We start from the raw sequence: 18,655 nt of genomic DNA on the forward strand, positions 1-18,655 counted from the left end.
GGGAACCCTCAGTTCAGGGTTTCCAGAAGATTTCCTTTATTGAGCTTTCTCTACATAAGCTGTTTCCATTGTAAACCCATGTGTCTGGACTGGTCTGGGGAGACTAAAGAGACGTGGCAAGATTCCTTTTTCTCTGTTGAGAACTCGAGTATGTAAAGCACTAAAAGCACATGACAGTGGAAGATATCATGTGCAGCATTGGGTCAGAAATTAACCAGAAAGGAAGGCAGCAGCAATTGCCAGACATTCTGTAAAAAGAATTCTGGTTCTGAAGAAGGCTGAATGGAAGCGTTCTGTACTGGAAGGGTTGGCTTAGGAAAGTGAATGTTAGTGCTAATAGTTTGGATGTATTGGATTATGGATGTAGGCATACTTCAGGTCAGTGTTTCCCAAACTGTGGGTAGGGACCACAAGTGGGATCATAAAACCTGTGTTTTGGGATAAAGACCTAGGTGGGCTCTCCATCGATGCATCAATTCTGTACCTCCAAAGGAGGGATTTTTTTTTTTTTTGGGTGGGGGGGAATGGCAGGTCCACACACAAAGATTGGGAAGCGCTGCTTTAGATCCAGAGCAGCAAATCAGTTCTGGTCTAGTAATAGGAAGATGATGGCCAAGAACTTTATTGATACTTAAGTTTCCTAGATCTAGGATGGGCCTTAAACCTCCCAGGTTTCTTGGATAAGGAAGAATTGAGTAGAATCCCCAACCTGTTGGGTGGAACTTCTATCAATCTGGTCTGTAGAAGAGCAGCAATCTCTGCACAGATGGAATGTTGGGTCCCTGTGTAAGACATGGGAGACATTTTGGTGGCTTACTAAGGAGTGTAACTATATATCCCTTACATGCTACCCTGGCGAAGGAAGCAACACTTGGCCATGTTGGCAGCAGGTCTGATTTTTCTAACACATAGCTGACTAGTGGTCTGAGCAGCGCTTTGAAGATAAGTATTATGAAAGCATGTTTTGCAATTCCTACTTAAGTTAAAAATTAAGTTTTTAGCAAAAAAATTTTGTTAACTTGGGACCTGTGAGGAAAGACTACTATGGCACTAAAAGAAGTAAATTGTGCTCTTAGTATGCCATGTATTCTGAGAATCCCTCAAAAAAAAGTATTTTAAAGAGTTTGAAAGATATAAGCAACACACTTCATGACTGATATTTGAGAGTATTACTGGGACTGTTATGTAGTTGATACCCTGAAAAAGACATGTAAGATTTAATTCCAAAAAAGTTCAGTGGCTACAGTTTTTGTAATAAGTGTGGTAAAGGAATTGTAAATGACTGCCCTACATGTTAGAACAGCACCTATGACATGTCGAGACATCTTGAGCTAAAAGCAGATATTAAAGTTTCCTCAGCAGTCCTCCAGACCGTTCAAGATGCTTGGGTTATGCACTCCTACCAGCAGAGGGAGACTGAGAACACTAAAACTTCTTATACAAGTAGCCTGTGCAGACCTTCTACTAACCAGTATTTTCTCAGTCCCAGCAGACGGTAAATGTGTGCAGCCTGTGCAGTGTACTCAGTCTGGTAGGCCGTTTGGGGTTTCTAGGTTGGGTTGTAAATGTTAGCGAACCCACACTTGGATCTCTATTACAGGGTGTAAGTCCTAAGGGGCTTCTTATTCCCTGTGGGGTTTCACACCCGGGTGGCCGGGTCCCTCCCCCTGTGCTCTTCCTCTGGAGGACTGCTTGACCTCGTTCTGTACCCTTGAGGCGTTTAGGCATCAGCAACGAGGTTTAAAAAAAATGTTTTTAAAAGGCGGCTATTTTGGCCATTCTTGTGGCAGTCCAGAGATAAAACATCTTCAAGGTCGTTTTTGCCTTAGGTGGTTTTGCCTATTAGTCTGTCAGAGCACAAAGCAACTGTTTGTTTTTATTGTGTTCGCAGCCATTATGTCAAAGCCGTCGAGGTGTCGGTTTTGCACGAAGCGCGGCGTTGAAGTGAAAGGTGGCCAATGTAAATTTTGTGGAGAACCTACGTTGTCAGCGCTCTTGTGCCCTGTGCTTTCCCCTGAGTCAGTGAAGGTGTTGGGCGGCGATTTGACCGCACATTCCGGGCCGGCAACAGCGGGGCTGGTTTTGGAGGGAAACTCGGCCATTTTGCTTCGTGTTTTGGGTTGGCCTCGACGGAACCGTTTTTGGCAGGAAGCGCAGCCCTTTTGGCCGCGCATTCCGTACCGGCGCCGGGGGACCCGTGTGTGGCGGGAAGCGCGTTTAGTTTAGCCGCGGATCACTCGATGGACATGCTGCCTCAGGAGCAAGGGGGGTCCGTCGCAGAGACTGCGGGAAGTGGTGTTGGGGCTTGAGCAACGTCGGGGGGGGGGGGGGTCTGGCTTCTCCCCTGAGTTTGTTTGGTCTCTGTATAATGCCTGGAGAGCTGGCCCCTCTCAGACTGTTTGTTCCTCGGAGGCTGCTAGCTCAGTGGGAGTTAAGCGCCCACAGTTGGATATTTCGGAGCCTATGGAGATACTTTCTCTGCCTAGGTTGGACGTTTGGAGTGACCCAGGAGAGGAGGATCTCTTAGATGTGTCTCAGGATCAGGATGGGCTATGGCCTGGGGAAGATTCTTCAGTGGTTCACATTTTTCATAAGGAGGAGTTTAGAGCTCATTGATCAGGTGATCTGTACTTTGAAGTTTGCTCCAGCGGCCACTCCCGCTGCGGAGGGACCCCAGGTAGATCCCTTGGTTAAGGGGATTCGGAGAGCCTCCCGTTCCTTTACCATAAATTCAGACATTAGGGACATGGTTTTACAGGAATGGTCTGTGCCGGAGGCTGCTTGTAAGGTGTTTAGGGCTATGGCGCGGCTGTATCCTTTGCCTCCGGAAGATTTGGCACTGCTGAAACCACCTGCGGTGGTTACGGCGGTTACTACGGCCATTCCGGTGGATGGCAGTACAGCCTTACAGGATCCTCAGGATAGGAAGCTAGAGTCCTTTCTGAAGTGCAGCTTTGATTTCTCGGCTTTGGCCTTGCAAGCCTCTGTGTGTGGGGGCTTGGTAGCCAGAGCGTGTTTCCGTTGGTCGGAGAAGCTCTTGGATGAGCCTGCATTAGATAAGACCTGGCCAAATTGGAGATGGGGTCTGTTTTGGCAGACACCCTTTATGATTTGCTAAGAGCTTCGGCTAAGAATATGGCTCTGGCGGTGACAGTTGGCAGGGCTCTTTGGCTTAGGGGCTGGGTGGCAGATGCGGCCTCTAAAGCAAAGTTGTGTTCTTTACCTTTCAAAGGTTCTATGTTGTTTGGAGAGGATTTGGATAAACTGATGAGTGGTGTTGGGGATACCAAGGTCTCACGGTTGCCGGAGTTACAGCCTAAGGCGGCTAGTCGAGGTGGTTCGGCTAGAGGTCGGTTTAAGGACGCGAGGCGGTACAGGCCGGGCAGATTTGTGTCTCCTTCTAAAAGCTGTTTTTTCCAGCGGATGCAGTCCTTTCGAGGGGGTCGTCGAGGAGGTCGGGACTGCTCAGGAGGTGCCGGAAATGGTAATAAGTCCTCCTTATGAAGGTGTGCGGGTCCAGCCTCTGGTGAAGGTCGGGGTGCGACTTCGTCTGTTTTATCAGGGGTGGACCCAAATTACTTCAGATCAGTGGGTGCTGGAGGTCGTTCGCGATGGTTATGTGCTCGAGTTCGAGCACCCGCTGCCGGATCTGTTTCTTCCCTCTCCTTGTCACTCTCGAGTCAAGTTAAAGGCTATTCAAGAGACTCTGGGTTGCTTAATCCAGTTTGGAGCTGTGGTACCCGTTCCTCGGCAGGAGCTGGGAATGGGTTGTTGTTCCATTTACTTTGTGGTGCCGAAGAAGGAGGGCCAGTTTCGACTCATTTTAGATCTCAAGAGGGTCAATGGGGCGCTCAAGGTGCCATCCTTCCGCATGGAGACTCTGCTCTCGGTCATAGTGGCTGTTCGTTAGGGAGAATTTCTCACGTCACTGGATCTCACGGAAGCGTATCTGCACGTGCTGATTCAAGAGGCCCATCAGTGTTTCCTTCGTTTTGCTGTTTTAGGGAGGCACTTTCAGTTCTGTGCTCTGCCTTTTGGTCTGGCAACGGCTCCACGCACCTTCTCCAAGATAATGGTGGTTGTAGCAGCCGCTTTGTGGAGGGAGGGAGTTCTGGTGCATCTGTATCTGGACGACTGGTTGATCCGGGCGAAGTCTCGGGCTCATAGTGTGGCGGCGACGGCTCAGGTGGTCGCGTTTCTGGAATCGCTCGGATGGGTAGTGAGTGTAGTCAAGTCAGTTGATCCCATCGCAGAATCTGGAGTACTTGGGAGTGCAGTTCGACACGGCAGTGGGTTGTGTTTTTCTGCCGGATTCTCGGATCGCCTCTCTTCAGCAGCAGGTCGATAACACACTCATCCTCCCCGTCTCATCTGCCCGCAACCTCGGAGTCATCTTCGACTCCTCCCTCTCCTTCTCTGCGCATATCCAGCAGATAGCCAAGACCTGTCGCTTCTTTCTCTATAACATAAGCAAAATTCGCCCTTTCCTCTCTGAGCACACCACCTGTACTCTCATCCACTCTCTCATTACCTCTCACCTTGACTACTGCAACCTACTCCTCACTGGCCTCCCACTTAACCATCTATCCCCCCTTCAATCCGTTCAGAACTCTGCTGCGCGTCTTATCTTCCGCCTAGACCGATATGCTCATATCACCCCTTTCCTCAAGTCACTTCACTGGCTTCCGATCAGGTACCGCATACAATTCAAGCTTCTCCTATTAACCTACAAATGCACTGAATCTGCAGCCCCTCATTACCTCTCTTCCCTCATCTCCCCTTACGCTCCTACCCGTAACCTCAGCTCACAGGACAAATCCCTCCTCTCAGTACCCTTATCCACCTCTGCCAACTCCAGGCTCCACCCTTTCTGCCTCGCCTCACCCTATGCTAGGAATAACCTCCCTGAGCCCATATGCCAGGCCCCCTCCCTGCCCATCTTCAAATCCTTGCTCAAAGCCCACCTCTTCAATGTTGCTTTCGGCACCTAACCATTATTCATCTATTCAGGAAATCTAGACTGTCCCAATTTGATTGACTGCACTTTTTTGTCCTTTAGATTGTAAGCTCCTTCGAGCAGGGACTGTCCTCTATGTTAAATTGTACAGCGCTGCGTAACCCTGTACAGCGCTTTATAAATGTTTAGTAGTAGGTCCGGCTGTTATTGTCCGTTCAGAGTCTGACGGTTCGAGTGTACCTTCGGGTTCTGGGCCTCATGGCAGCGACAATAGAGGTAGTACCATGGGCCAGGGCGCATATGTGTCAGCTTCAGGCGGCTCTGTTGTCCAGGTGGTCTCCTCAGGTACACAGTTTGGAGTTGCTGTTGCCATTGAGGGGGGCTTCTCGACGCAGTCTCCAGTGGTGGTTGTGCTCAGCCGATCTGAAAAAGGGCATGCCGTTGGAACCTCCTCAGTGGGTGATTCTGGTAATGGATGCCAGTCTGCTGGGCTGGGGAGCTCAGTGTCTCAGTCAGTCCGCGCAGGGGTGGTGGTCGACGGAGGAAGCTCAGTGGTCTATCAACCGGTTGGAGACAAGGGCGATTCGGCTAGCTCTGTTGGCGTTTCGCTCAAGTGTGGTCGGAAAGGCGGTAAGAGTCATGTCCGACAACACGACAGCGATAGCGTATGTCAACCGGCAGGGCGGTACAAAAAGTCCGCAGTTGGCAATCGAGACGGCTGTGCTCATGAGTTGGGCGGAAAGGCATCTAGTGCAGATTTCAGCGGCGCACGTGGCCGGGGTGGACAACGTGAACGCGGATTTTCTAAGACACATGTTGGACCCCGGAGAATGGTCTCTGCATCGGTCAGTGTTCGACCAGATCTAAAGTGGGGGATGCCAGTAGTGGATCTCATGGCGTCGGCACAGATTGCTCAGGTTCCTCAGTATTTCAGTCAGCATCTGGATCCATGGCCTCAGCGGGTGTTGCTGTACGTGTTTCCCCCGTGGCCCTTGATAGGTCGAGTCCTACAGAGGATTGAATGTCATGCGGGTCAGGTGGTGTTGGTGGCTCCGAATTGGCCATGTCGGCCGCAGTTTGGGGATCTGATGCGTTTGTTAGAAGGCGAGCCTCTGCGGCTGGGGGCTTGGTGCTGTTGTGTCAGGGTCCAATTGTCATGCCGGATCCGGATCGGTTCTCTCTTACGGTGTGGCCCTTGAGAGGGAACGGTTGAGAAGGAAAGGGTTTTCCCCTCAGGTGATTCAGACGATGCTGCAGTCTCGCAAACATTCGACGTCTTTGGCCTATGTGCGTGTGTGGCGCATATTTGAAGATTGGTGTGGGAACCGGGCGTGTGTCCCTTCGGCAGCTTGGCATCTTCTGTGTTGTGCATTTTAGATTTCTTGTAGGATGGTTTTGAGAAGGGCCTTTCATTGTCATCTTTGAAGGTGCAGCTGGCTGCTTTGGCGTGTTTTCGGGGTAAGGTGCAGGGCAGGTCGGTTGCGTCTTCCCCGGATGTGGTCCGTTTTTTGAGGGGGGTGAAGTTGCTTCGTCCTCCTCAGCGGCCGGTAGTTCCACAGTGCGATCTTAATATCGTTCTTGACTCTTTGGCGGGTTTCCTTTTGAGCCCTTGAAGTCTTGTTCGATAAAAGACTTTACTATGAAGGTGGTCTTTTTGTCTCGCCGGATTTCGGAACTTCAGGCTCTTTCATGTAGGCCTCCATTTCTGTGGTTTTCTAAGGAAAAGGTTTTGCTGCGTTCAGTCCCTTCGTTTTTGCCTAAGGTGGTATCCTCCTTTCGTGTTGATCAGGTGATTTCGTTGCCGGTCTTGGGGGACCGGACGGGGGACGCTTCTCAGCGTCGTTTGGCGAAATTGGATGTGTGCAGAGTGTTGAAGGTTTACTTGCGCAGGTCAGAGGAATTCAGGTCTTCGGACAGGTTATTTGTCCTTCATGGGGGGGCCCAAGAAGGGAGCGGCTGCTTTTTTTTTTTTTTTTTTTTTTGCATGGTCCTTTATTAAACAATTGAACAAAACATAATTGCTTCAATAACACCAAATATAAAACACAGTGTCGAGAATGAAACATTGTCTATAAAATGCCAGCACATCTCCCTTGTCACAGCTAGAACATCTCTATGTTAACTTCAAAAAACTTTTAAGGATTTTAAGTCTTTTATATTGCTATATATCCCCCCCCCCCCCCCCCCCCCCCCCCCCAAATCAGCCCACTCCCTCTTTATTTCATACTGCGCACACCCAGGCGTAAGGTCATGAAAAAGTTGACCAGGTCGCATGCCATTTATTCATCTGATGTTTTCGTTCTGCTATCAGCCGCTCCATCTCGCACACATATCTCAACTTGCTATGCCATTTTGCAATAGAAGGGACCCCCACTTGCTTCCAGTGGGATGCGATAACCACCCTTGCTACCCCCACTGCATGCTGCACCAGAACCTGTTGGCACTTCTTTAATCCTGGGGGTGGTACATAAAAAAGAAAAAACTCAGGAGCCCAGGGAATTCCACATCCCACCACACATGGCCCATTGTCCCTCGTTGCCTGCACCCTCTCCAGCACAGTCCGGAAGAGGCTGGAAATATTCGTCGGAGACGGGCCGACGTAAGATACCATCTAAACAATACTTTTACTGCATTTTTCTTAAATGAGACATGAGTAGACACACCTGCTGCCTTCCGCTGTATTCTGTCCCACTCAGGCCCCCCCAGGGTCATGCCAAGCTCCTCCGCCCAACTCTTCCTGTGTAACGTATAACTGGGGACTTGTGCACTAAGAGTTCGATATAAGCTACTTATTAAACCCCGAGTTGAGGTGATTTTTTCACATATTTTTTCCAAACATGACCTTTCCTGTTTTAGGACCGTTCAGACAGCCTCAGTTTTAAGGAAGTGAGTTAATTGATGGTAGGCAAATTCATCCCTGTCCCTTACCGAATACCTAGTTTTCAATGTTGCAAATGTAAGCATAGAATCCTCCTCAACCAGTTGACCCCAGGTTCTCAGTCCCTCCTTGTACCACCTAGTGAACACTCCTTCATTCCCTGGAAAAAACAAGAGGATTATATGCTGTGGGCGTCATGCTTGTCAAGGTACAGCGGCCGTTTGGAAATAAGCTGTCCCAGTAGTGAAGAGTGACACTCATGGACGGACACATTCCCTCCCCTAAATCTCTGAAAGACTTAGGAAGCCATATATGTGCCCCCAGCGGCTTCAGCCCTAGGGAATGTTGTTCCAAGTGCACCCATTGTCTATCTGGGTAGTCCTGGAACCATTCAATTGCAGCTTTCCCTTGTGCCGCCCTATAGTACCATAGGAGGTTTGGAACTCCCAGACCTTCCCTTCTCCGATCCTGGTAAAGAAGTTTACGCGCTAGGCGCGGACGCTTACTAGCCCAGACGAAGCGCATTATAGAATCCTGAAGTGATGCAAGAACTCGCCTGGGCATCATTACAGGTAACGCTTGAAATAAATATAGCAATCGGGGCAACACATTCATCTTAATGATAGCTATCCTACCAAACCAAGAGACCTCTTGATCTCCCCACCTCTCTAAATCTGCCTTAATATGACCAATCAGTCCCGTGTAGTTGACTGCGAACAGTTCATTGAGATTTGAAGTTATATTCACCCCCCAGGTATTTAATTTTTTTGTTAGCCCATCTAAAAGAAAAGGACGTCTTAAGAGACTCAACTGTATCCGCCGGAAGTGTGATATTCAGGGTGTCTAACTTGGCCATATTTACTTTAAACCCAGAAACGGTGGAGTACTCATCTATAAGGCGTATGAGGTTCGGGAAAGTAGACACAGGGCGAGTAACATATAACAAAATGTCATCTGCGAAAAGAGCCAATTTATGTATTCTATCTGCTACTCGCGCCCCCAAAACTCCCGGATCCACCCGTATTCTAGACCCAAATGGCTCCATGACCATCGCAAACAGTAAAGGGGATAACGGGCACCCCTGCTTCGTTCCCCTATGCAGCGTAAAGCTCTGAGTTTCTTCCATTAACTCTGACATAGGCTCTAGGTGATTCCTAGAATACCTGAATCCAGTTCCTGAGTTGAACCCCAAACCCCATGACTTCCAGGACCCTGTACATGAAGGACCAATGGACCCTATCAAAGGCTTTTTCTGCGTCCAAACCAAGGAGACACAAAGGCCTTTGGTGGTTCTTCACTAGGAACTCTAGGTCTAATGTACGCCTGATGTTGTCCATGGCCTTACGGTACGACACAAAACCAACCTGGTCAGGGTGTATAAGTGTCGGGAGCAATGGTGCCAGCCTATTTGCTAATACTTTCGCCAGTATTTTAACGTCTGCATTCAAAACCGAAATAGGCCTATATGAACTGCACTCCTTTGGGTCTTTATCTGGCTTGGGCAGCACCGCTATCCATGCCTCCATCATGGACTGAAGGCAAACTCCCTCCCTCTCCCACCTGATTAAACAAGTCAGCTAAGAGTGGCGCCAACTCTGATGCAAATTTTTTGTAGAATTCATTAGGAAGCCCATCCAGCCCAGGTGACTTACACGATGGCAAACTGCGTATAGCTTCTTGCACTTCTAGGGGCGTAACTGGTTTATCTAACATTGCCCGATGTTGAGGGGCCAAAGTAGAAAATTCACTGTCTGCCAGGTAAGTGTCAGTGGCTTCCACAGAGGGGTCAATCTCCTGAGCATAGAGAGATAGAATTCCCTAAAGCGTTTACGAATAAGAGCTGAAGTACATAACACTGAACCCTGACTGTCACGCACCTGTGTTAACTGTACGTTCAACTTTTTGTCTCCTTAACTTCAATGCAAGACGTCTTCCCGCCTTATTGGCAAACTCATAGGCACCCACCCGCTGTTTCTCCGTTCCCAAACTAAGCTGTTCCGAGTAAATAGTCTAACACCAACCTCTCTCCACATAGCTGGTGCCAGGTCTGGGGAGATCTGCACACTTTATGTTGATCCTCCAGCATTCTGATTCTCTCCATACAGCCCTTTATTTGCAACTTACGTACCCTAGAACGCTTACTAGCGAGCTGCAAGAAATAGCCCCTGGAGACCGCCTTCATGGCATCCCAAACTGTGGCTAACGACGGCCCCGAGTCCACATTGAACTCCAGGTATTCTTTCAGCATTGCTCTATATCCCTCCTCCATTTCCTTCTCCTGCAGCAGGCTAGTGTTTAATGTCCATCTCTTGTCCTTTAATTCTGTCCTTATAGTTGGCAGTGTAGCCCATACAGGTGCATGATCAGAAAGTGTCACATTGCCTATTCCCGCTTTTGGCCCCCTTTCTACCAGCGCAACGTCCACAAATATGTAATCAATGCGTGAATAAGAGTCGTGCACTTGTGAGTGAAATGTGTAATCCCTGTCCGCCATATTTGTCAATCTCCACAAATCAAGAGTTCCCAGGGAGGAAACCAAGGAGTCTAACGCTACCGCCTCTTTTTTCCCCTCTGTTTTAGTCGCTCCCTTTTGATCCAACCCAGGATTCATGACTGCGTTGAAGTTGCCTCCCATTATTAAAGAGCCCTATACAAACGTTGCTAATGAATTCTTTACTTTAGCAAAAAATTCTGCCTGCCCGCTATTAGGGGCATATACAGGCGCTATCGTTAAATCAACCTGGTCTATTTGAACATGCAAAAATATAAAATGCCCTCCCGGGTCCTTCCTAACATGCATTACCTGTACCCCTACCTTACTGTGAATCAAGATCGCTACCCCATTCTTTTTGGAGGTCGCAGAAGAGGCACAGTAGACCCCAGGGTAACCCGAGCAGGAGAGAAGTCTTTCATATTTTCGGCTAAGGTGTGTTTCTTGTAAAAGAACCACTTGTGGTTTCAACTGATGTAGTTCTTGATAGAGCTTCTGATGTTTTTGAGGCATGTTCAGGCCCTTGACATTATAAGATAATATCTTGAGTTCTGCACTCATTACTCAATATTTAAGGCACACATACTCAATATTTAAGGCACACATAGCTATAATAGTAATCAATAACCATACATCCCAGCATGCAATACAACCTGGCTTTAGAATCAAATTTGTCCCCCATTCCCTCTTCCCTTCAGCACTATCCACCACCCTCCCCCCTATCTGCAGCCCACCTTCCCTACCCCCCATCTCCCCCCTTACCAAATCCCAATCCCTGATTACACTCCCCGTGTCTTCCCCCCACCAGACACTCCCTTTCCCCTTCCTCCCACCAGACAGTACCTCAGGCACCGAATGGACGTCAGAGAAAATAACCCACCGACCTAATAGACCACTCTACCCCTCTCCCACACAATCCACACACCCCCCCACCGTATCATATCTTTAGCACATTATACCATACACCCGCAGCCCCTCCACTACAGTAAATAGCTATCACCGCTGGAATACTGATCAACTGTCAAGCACTTTTACCAGTCCCACTGCACTTAAGTTATGCATTCAAACAAAGTCGCTCAGTGCACAAACCGGTTTAGGTCCCTTGTTTCGGAGCCTTCTGCCCCACTCGCTGCCATTTCTGAAACCTGGCTTTTGTGGATGGCGCAAGTCCCACTGGTAAAACTGCTGTTAGTGAGTCTTGCTTCATGCAGACTCTGCCAAGCCTCTGAGACCTTGTGAAACCGAAGCTGCTTGCCTCGCAACTCAAAACACACTGCGAAAGGGAAGCTCCAACGGTAAGCAAGCTTTTCCTTGTTCAAAATTTCTAGGACAGGTTTCATTGCCCGTGTCTGCGCTAGCGTGTAAGCTGAAAGATCTTGAAAAACAGCCACCCGTGCATCCTTGTATTCCAGCATTGTCAACTGACGGGCCCGCTGCCAGACTCGCTCCTTGAATACGTATGATGCAAAGCACACTATTATATCTCACGGTCTATTTGCCATAGTTTTACCTAAGGCTCGATGTGCCCTGTCTATCTCCAGGTCGCCGGTGGTGCATTTTTCGACCAGGATTTGTTCACACAGAATCCGCACTATAGTGAGTATGTCCTCTCCACCTCCATGTTCCGGCAACCCCCCCCCCCCCCCCCCCCCCCCCGAAATCGTAGGTTGTGCCTCCGACCGTGGTTTTCGAGGTCGTCCAGCTTGTATTGTAAATCCTCGGCTTGCTCAGACAGTTGGGATATACGGGTTTCCATCGCTGCATGTGCTTCAGCCTGCTCCTCGGAGCACTCTTCCAGCACCTCCACACGGCCCCCCCAGCTCACGCAGATCAAGGCTAATGGCGTCCACGTGCTCCAGGATCTCCACTTTGGAGGCCTTGATTTCCTCTCTTATCGCCTCCAGACATTTGACCAGGTCCTTGGGGGTTCTTTTCTTTTTTAAGAGCCAAACATCGCAGATCTGCGTGGGAGGATGCCATGTCCCAGTCTGATGATCGTCTCTGTTCCGGAGACGCGTGGCGTGACAGGCCCTTTGCCAACTGCTGAGTGGAATGGCGCTCTCCCTCATGTTGCTGGGATGCTGACAGCTTGCTCATTGTGGGCTAATACGAACACCAACCGCGTCCCGTCGGTAAATCATCAAATTGACAATGGATGACCACAGATACTGGCTCAGTGGGGTAGGGAAGTGCAGGAGCTAAATTCTTAGGCAGCCATCTAGTCACGTGACGTCACTTCCTCCTCGGGAGCGGCTGCTTCTAACGCATCTATAGCTCGGTGGTTGAAGGATGCCATCTCTTACATGTTGCATGACCGTACGGTGCCGGTGGGGCTCAAGGCACATTCCAGTAGGGGGATGGCGGCTTCTTGGGCAGAGAGTAGTTTTGTTCCACCGGTGGACATTTGTAGAGCGGCGGTGTGGTCCTCCCTGCATTCTTTTGTCAAACATTACAGAGTGGATGTACAGGCAAGGGAGGATGCCAGTTTTGGAGCTGCAGTCCTGTCCTCTGGGCTTCGCAAGTCCCACCCTTAGATGGGTTTACTGCTTTGGTACGTCTCAAGCGTCTTGAATGGTCTGGAGGATTACTGAGGAAAGTGAAATTAGGCCTTACCTGCTAATTTTCTTTCCTGTAGATCCTCCAGACCGTTCAAGAGCCCACCCAGTGTATCGGACAGTTCAGTACGATAATTTCTTTAGACTTCAGTTGCTGATACTTCTAGTAGCTCCTGTGATTTGGGTCCTGGAGTTTTACTAAGGGCAGTTTGTGGTACCGTTTGTGCCCATCTGCAGTTGAATTCCCCCCTCTTAAGGGGAGAAGATCTGAGTGTGGATTCAGTGGTTTTGTTTACGTGGAGGTGTTTTGTTCCTCTGCTTTGTTACTGTTTTACTGGTTAGTAGAAGGTCTGCACAGGCTACTTGTATAAGAAGTTTGTGTTCTCAGTCTCCCTCTGCTGGTAGGAGTGCATAACCCAAGCGTCTTGAACGGTCTGGAGGATCTAGAGAAAAGAAAATTAGCAGGTAAGGCCTAATTTCACCATTGTCAACTAGAATACAGTAATGAACATGGAATGTTTGTAATTGAATAATAACTAGAACTAAAATATCAGTGATGCACACTCTGACTTGGGGGTCCCTCCCCTTCCCCTTTTTAGGACCAGGAGAGGTTCATGTGCCTCTCGGATGTAGAATGGAGCAACCACTCAAAGCTATTTTTAAAGCTGCCTGTGCTTCCGGGGGCAGGTGGGAGCTCCTTACTTTGGGCACCACTACACCATAGCACTTCTAATGGCAGCTATTTCAGGGAAAGCGTGCTGCTGTCCTGAATGTTCAGTGCAATGCCTCGTGTCTTCAATTAATGGTCTTTGCTCGTTTATTCTGTGGTCAGATGAGCTGCCTGTGCTCTTTAGGCATGCCTGAAGAAAACTGAGAAGTAGCCACCCTGGAGTTTATACTGCTTTCACATCAGGTTTTCTACTTAAAGCAGAAATCGCCCGTGCCTGCATCTTTGGGGCTTCTTGGAGCACAGAAATCAGAGGGGCCCTTGGGCCAAGCGGTAACGTTTGTCTACAGCAGTCACTAAGTTGGCGAGTCCAGTGGAAGGAGCCTTCCTGAAAGATCCCCAGATCAGTGCATGGTGGCCCTCTTGAAGAGATCCTTTGAAATTTTTGCCTTTGTCTTAACAGAGGCTGTGTTGCCCAGACCTGTTTTCACTGGGCAGAATAGCTACCGGATGCTCTGGGAGAGGGCTGTGAGCAGCAGGTTTCAGACGATGTGATGTTTGGAGTTGGGCACAGTTTTAAGTCTATTCTGCATGATCCTACAACTCGGCAGATCACAGCATAACGTACATAAAATAATTTTGAAAAGACATATACACACATAAAATAAAAGATTCTTGACTAAAACAAATCTGTCACTGAAACAATAAGGAGCTTAAACACCCAGCTTTAAACCATCATAAAAGCTTGGGCAAAAAGGAAAGCCTTCAAATGTTTACAGAGCCGAAGAAGTGGAGTCAAGAACTAGCCACAGAAACTGGCACGTTGTTGTTTAAAGCCTTAAAAATTAGCAACAAGGTTTTAAACCTGATTCTCCACTGGATGGGTAACCAGTGCAACTCCTTAAATATTGGTGTAATATGAGCCAAGTGAGAGGCATCTGAAAGCAAATGAGTAGCCTCATTTTGAGCAATATACAAAGGACGGATCTTACCTAGAAGTAACTCAAAATACAATGTGTTACAGTAATCAACAAGGGAGTGATTACACACCGTAGTACAGACAGTGGGCAACAACTGCTTCAGCTGCCTATTTGGACATATTTTGGAAAAAAAAAAAAAAAACTTTCTGAACAGATGCATGCGCACATATGAGAGTTGAAAATGACAAATTGGAATCCCCAAGATACTTAAGCTCCGCACAATGGGAATCTTCAAAGAACTGAATACAAAAGTTTCTGGAGCCAAAGAAGGGGAAAGCCTTACCAGACAATTTAGAAACAAAATGATTAGCATCCATCCAAGCCCTCACAGACTGCAAACAAGTAGTTTAAAAATTGAATGCTTTTCTCAACAGTATCAGAGAGAAGAAAAATTGAATATTGTTTGCATGAAGCCGATATTGAACAATATACCTGATAACACTGAGCCTTGGGGTACATCTGAACCCCTAGAACCCCGATGAACCTGAAACTGTCTTGGAGAGAAAAGACTCAAACCAGAGATCCACTGATGCCCAAGTCTTAAGCAATTCAAAAGGATTCCATGGTGTACAGTATCAAATGTAGCAGAATTTCTCTGTCAAAAACCAGTCTGAATAGAATCTTAACACAAATCAGAAGCGTCTCAATGAACATTTTAGCCAAAAGCCAGACTGAGAAACATCGAATACACTGTGTATCCAAAAACTACTGAAGCTGGAATAACACAACTTTCTCAAGCTGTTTAGCAAGAAAACCAGGAGATGATATTGGATGTTAATTACCAGGGTCTTTCTGGTGGGACACATGATTTGGGGTGTGCTTTGGCTAAGAATCTATCCTTAACAGTTCTGGAGCCATAGAAAATGCTGCTTCACAACTGGTTTGCTGATGTTGCTTTGAGTGCATCTAGGTTAGCTACTTTTTTTTTTTTTTTTTAGGATAGGTTGTGTTTTGGGGAAGATTAGACTCTTCAAAATCTTTCATCGTCAAAGTTCCCAAACTTCCAAAAAGTCCAGCTTGAACTCCAGGACAATGGCTTGGGAGTGATTTTAGGGGCACTAGGAGATGCTGTGTTGGGTCCCAGCAAGGTAGATTCTGGAATAGAGTTCCCGAGCCTCCCAGTGAATGTATGTAGACCTTTCCAGTAATTTATTTATTTCAAAACATTTATACCCCGCTTTATACCACTTAAAGCAGCCTCAAAGCGGCTTACAATGAACTGTGAAAACAAGTACAATGAATTAAGAGGGCAGAAGAATCAGAGGGAGAAGGGAAGGGAAAACAGAAATTGATTAGATAAATAGAAACAAAAAGGAAAGGTGAGAAAGTCCAAAATGGGCCATAAATATGATGGTAGGAAGGACTTCAGATAATATTTGGAGGCCGAGGTGTAGGCTGAACCCTCCTTCGCTGCCTGTAGAGAATACAGTAGATTTGACAGTGGCAACAGGATGAGATGAGACCGATCTAGCAGTCCGATGCGAAGAAGCAGGCTGCAGAAGAAGTTGAAAGCTGCTCCCCAAGCAGCTGCTACAGTTCCTCAGATGAAGGACGCAGATACCAGGCGACGCAGAGCCCTGGGTAGCTTTCATTACTGAGGCTTCAAGCACAAGAATGGCAGTGAAAACATCCTCAGGCTGTTGGATTGTGATTAATGTTTTCATTGGAGGTGAGCCCTGATGGCTTCTGGCCTTGGGTTCTGGACATTTGACTTAGCTATTACCTGGAGTTTTGTTGCCCCCTTCCAAATGCTTTTCTGGAGTTGCCTTGCAAATCTTAGAAACGGCCATTCGTCAGACCTTGGACAGACTTCTAGTGTTAGAAGCAGTAGTTTCTTTCCTTTGGAAGGAGAAGTTCTGGCAGATATTCCATCTACTTTTTAGAGCCCAGGAAGGAAGTCTGCTTTTGACCAATTCTAAACCTAAAGGGAGTCAAGGCATGGAGAGCGTCTTCCTTCCAAATGGAAAGGTTGAGGTCCATTGTTATAGCTGTTCGACAGGTGAAGTTTTTCACATCTCTGGATCTCTTGGAGATGTATTTGCACACTTTCATTCACCTGAATCATCAGATTCTTGTGGTTCTGGATTGCCACTGATTCAAAGCCCTTCCCTTTAGTCTATCCATGCGCCAAGAACTTCCTCCAAAGTGATGGTGGTTGTGGCAGCATATTTTTGGTAAGAGGAAATATTTGTCCACCATAACCTAGACAATTGGTTAATTTGAGCAAGGTCATTTGAAGACAGCAGGAAGGCCAACAGATAAAGTGGTTCAAATGCTGCAGTATCTGGATTGCATAGTGAATTTTACTAAGAAGTCCTGGGAGTTTCTTGGGGTCTAGTCTGATACTCGAGAAGGGAAGGTGTTTGTCTCCCAGGGCAGGATATAGAGGCTGCTGTCACAAATATGAGCCCTCTGCAACTTGCACAGACTGACAGGATGGGAGGAGATGTAAGGTGCTGGGTTCTTTAGCAGCAACCTTCAAGGTGGCCCCTTGGGCAAGAGTCCACATGGGGTCTTCTGCAAGGAGCCTTGTTAGCAATTTGGTCCCCTCTGTCAGTCTTCACTGCAGACATTTGCTCAACTCCCTGGGCATGGTGCAGTCTGGATTGGTGGCTGGACAGGAATCACTTAAAGCTCTAGCCTTCCGTTCTCTGGCTGTTCACAGAGCAGTCAGACTCTTGTCGAATGTTGCGATGGTAACTTATGTCAACTGTTTGAAGGGGGGGGGGCACACCAATGGCACAGGAAACAAGCAAGCTCATGGCCTGGGTGAAGTAGGATTTAGTCATCCTCTCAGCTGTGTATTCGGCAGGAACACCCAATATAGATGCAGGCCACAAAGCAGAAACTTCTGGATCTTTTGGGTGTCACCTTTCAGGCAACCATTTGTTGGGGCCTTACAGTGATGGATCTGATGGCCTCTATGTCGAATGCATAGGTTTCCCATGTTTTCAGTTGCAAGAAGGAGCTGTTGGCTAGGGGAATAGATGAGTTGTCCCAACTCTGGCCCAGCAAGCTATAAATGTAAAAATAAAATATAATGTATGTTGACCATTGATAGGCTATGTGATTCAAAGGATCAGGGGTCACCAACAGTAGATGTTTCTGTGGCTCCAGATTGGCCAAGGCTTCCATGATACAGGGGACTGATTCAGCTGAGGTTCAGGGAACCATGTGGTTTTCCCTATTGGATGCTGTGCTTTCTCAGGGTCCCATTCTCAACATGGCACAGTTCTCACTTACAGCATGGCTTTTGAAAGGGTGCAGTTGAAGACCAGGTTATTTGGCTGGAGTAATTGGAACTTTGCTGAGTTCCAGGAAGTGGGCCACCTCCTTGTCTTAATGTTAGGATTTGGCAAATCTTGGTGTGACAAGGGTGTTGACTATGCACCTCTTCTCAGGAACGTTCTAGATTTTCTTCAAGATGGCATGGATAAGGGCTATCCATGTCCTCCCTGAAAGTGCAGCTGGCAGCGTTAACCTCCTTTCAGGGCCAAGTTCAGAGCAAGCAGTTGGCCTTCCATCTGTTCAAAGAAGTTAACCATTTTCCTCAGTGATCTCAACCTAGTGTTATGAGCCTTGGTTAGAGCTTTTTAAGTGATACGGTTGGCAATGCTTAGGACCTCTTCTGAATGTGGCTCTTTTGGTGTTTATTTTGACTCAATGTATTTTGAGTTGCAAACTGTCTTCTGTCAGGAGCCATTTCTTCCCATTTCCTGGGAGAAGGTGGTCCTGCATCCAGTACCTTCCTTTCTGCCAAAGATGTGGTATCTTTTCACCTTAACCAGCCAATTGCGCTGCTGGTTTTTCCTAGACAGAGCGGCCCAGATTCATTTCAAAGGCACTTTCCACTAGGGCTCGGTTCTCTTCTTGGGCAGAAATTGCTTCCTTGATTTTTCCCAAGATAGTTACAGAGCTGCAACATGGTTGACAATTCATTCCTTTGAGAAATAGTAACATTTGGATTTGCAGGCGAGTCAGGAGTTAGCTTTTGGAGCTTCATTGTTCACTCTGGGATTAAGGGTGTCCTGCCCTTGTTTAGTACTGCTTTTGTACTTACCACTCAGTAGTGGTTTGGAGAGATTGAGGAAGGAGAAATTAGGTCACCTGCTAATTTACTTTCCCTG

At 47.7% G+C, this 18,655-nt stretch overlaps 1 protein-coding gene across 1 annotated transcript in view; it reads left to right on the forward strand.

Moving 5' to 3' along the window:
- TRIM28 (tripartite motif containing 28) overlaps positions 1-18,655 on the forward strand; it is a 159,662-nt gene that overhangs the window by 131,237 nt on the left and 9,770 nt on the right. The window lies entirely within an intron of this gene.

Source organism: Microcaecilia unicolor, chromosome 3 (genome assembly GCF_901765095.1).
Source record: "Microcaecilia unicolor chromosome 3, aMicUni1.1, whole genome shotgun sequence".
Lineage (NCBI taxonomy): Eukaryota > Metazoa > Chordata > Amphibia > Gymnophiona > Siphonopidae > Microcaecilia > Microcaecilia unicolor.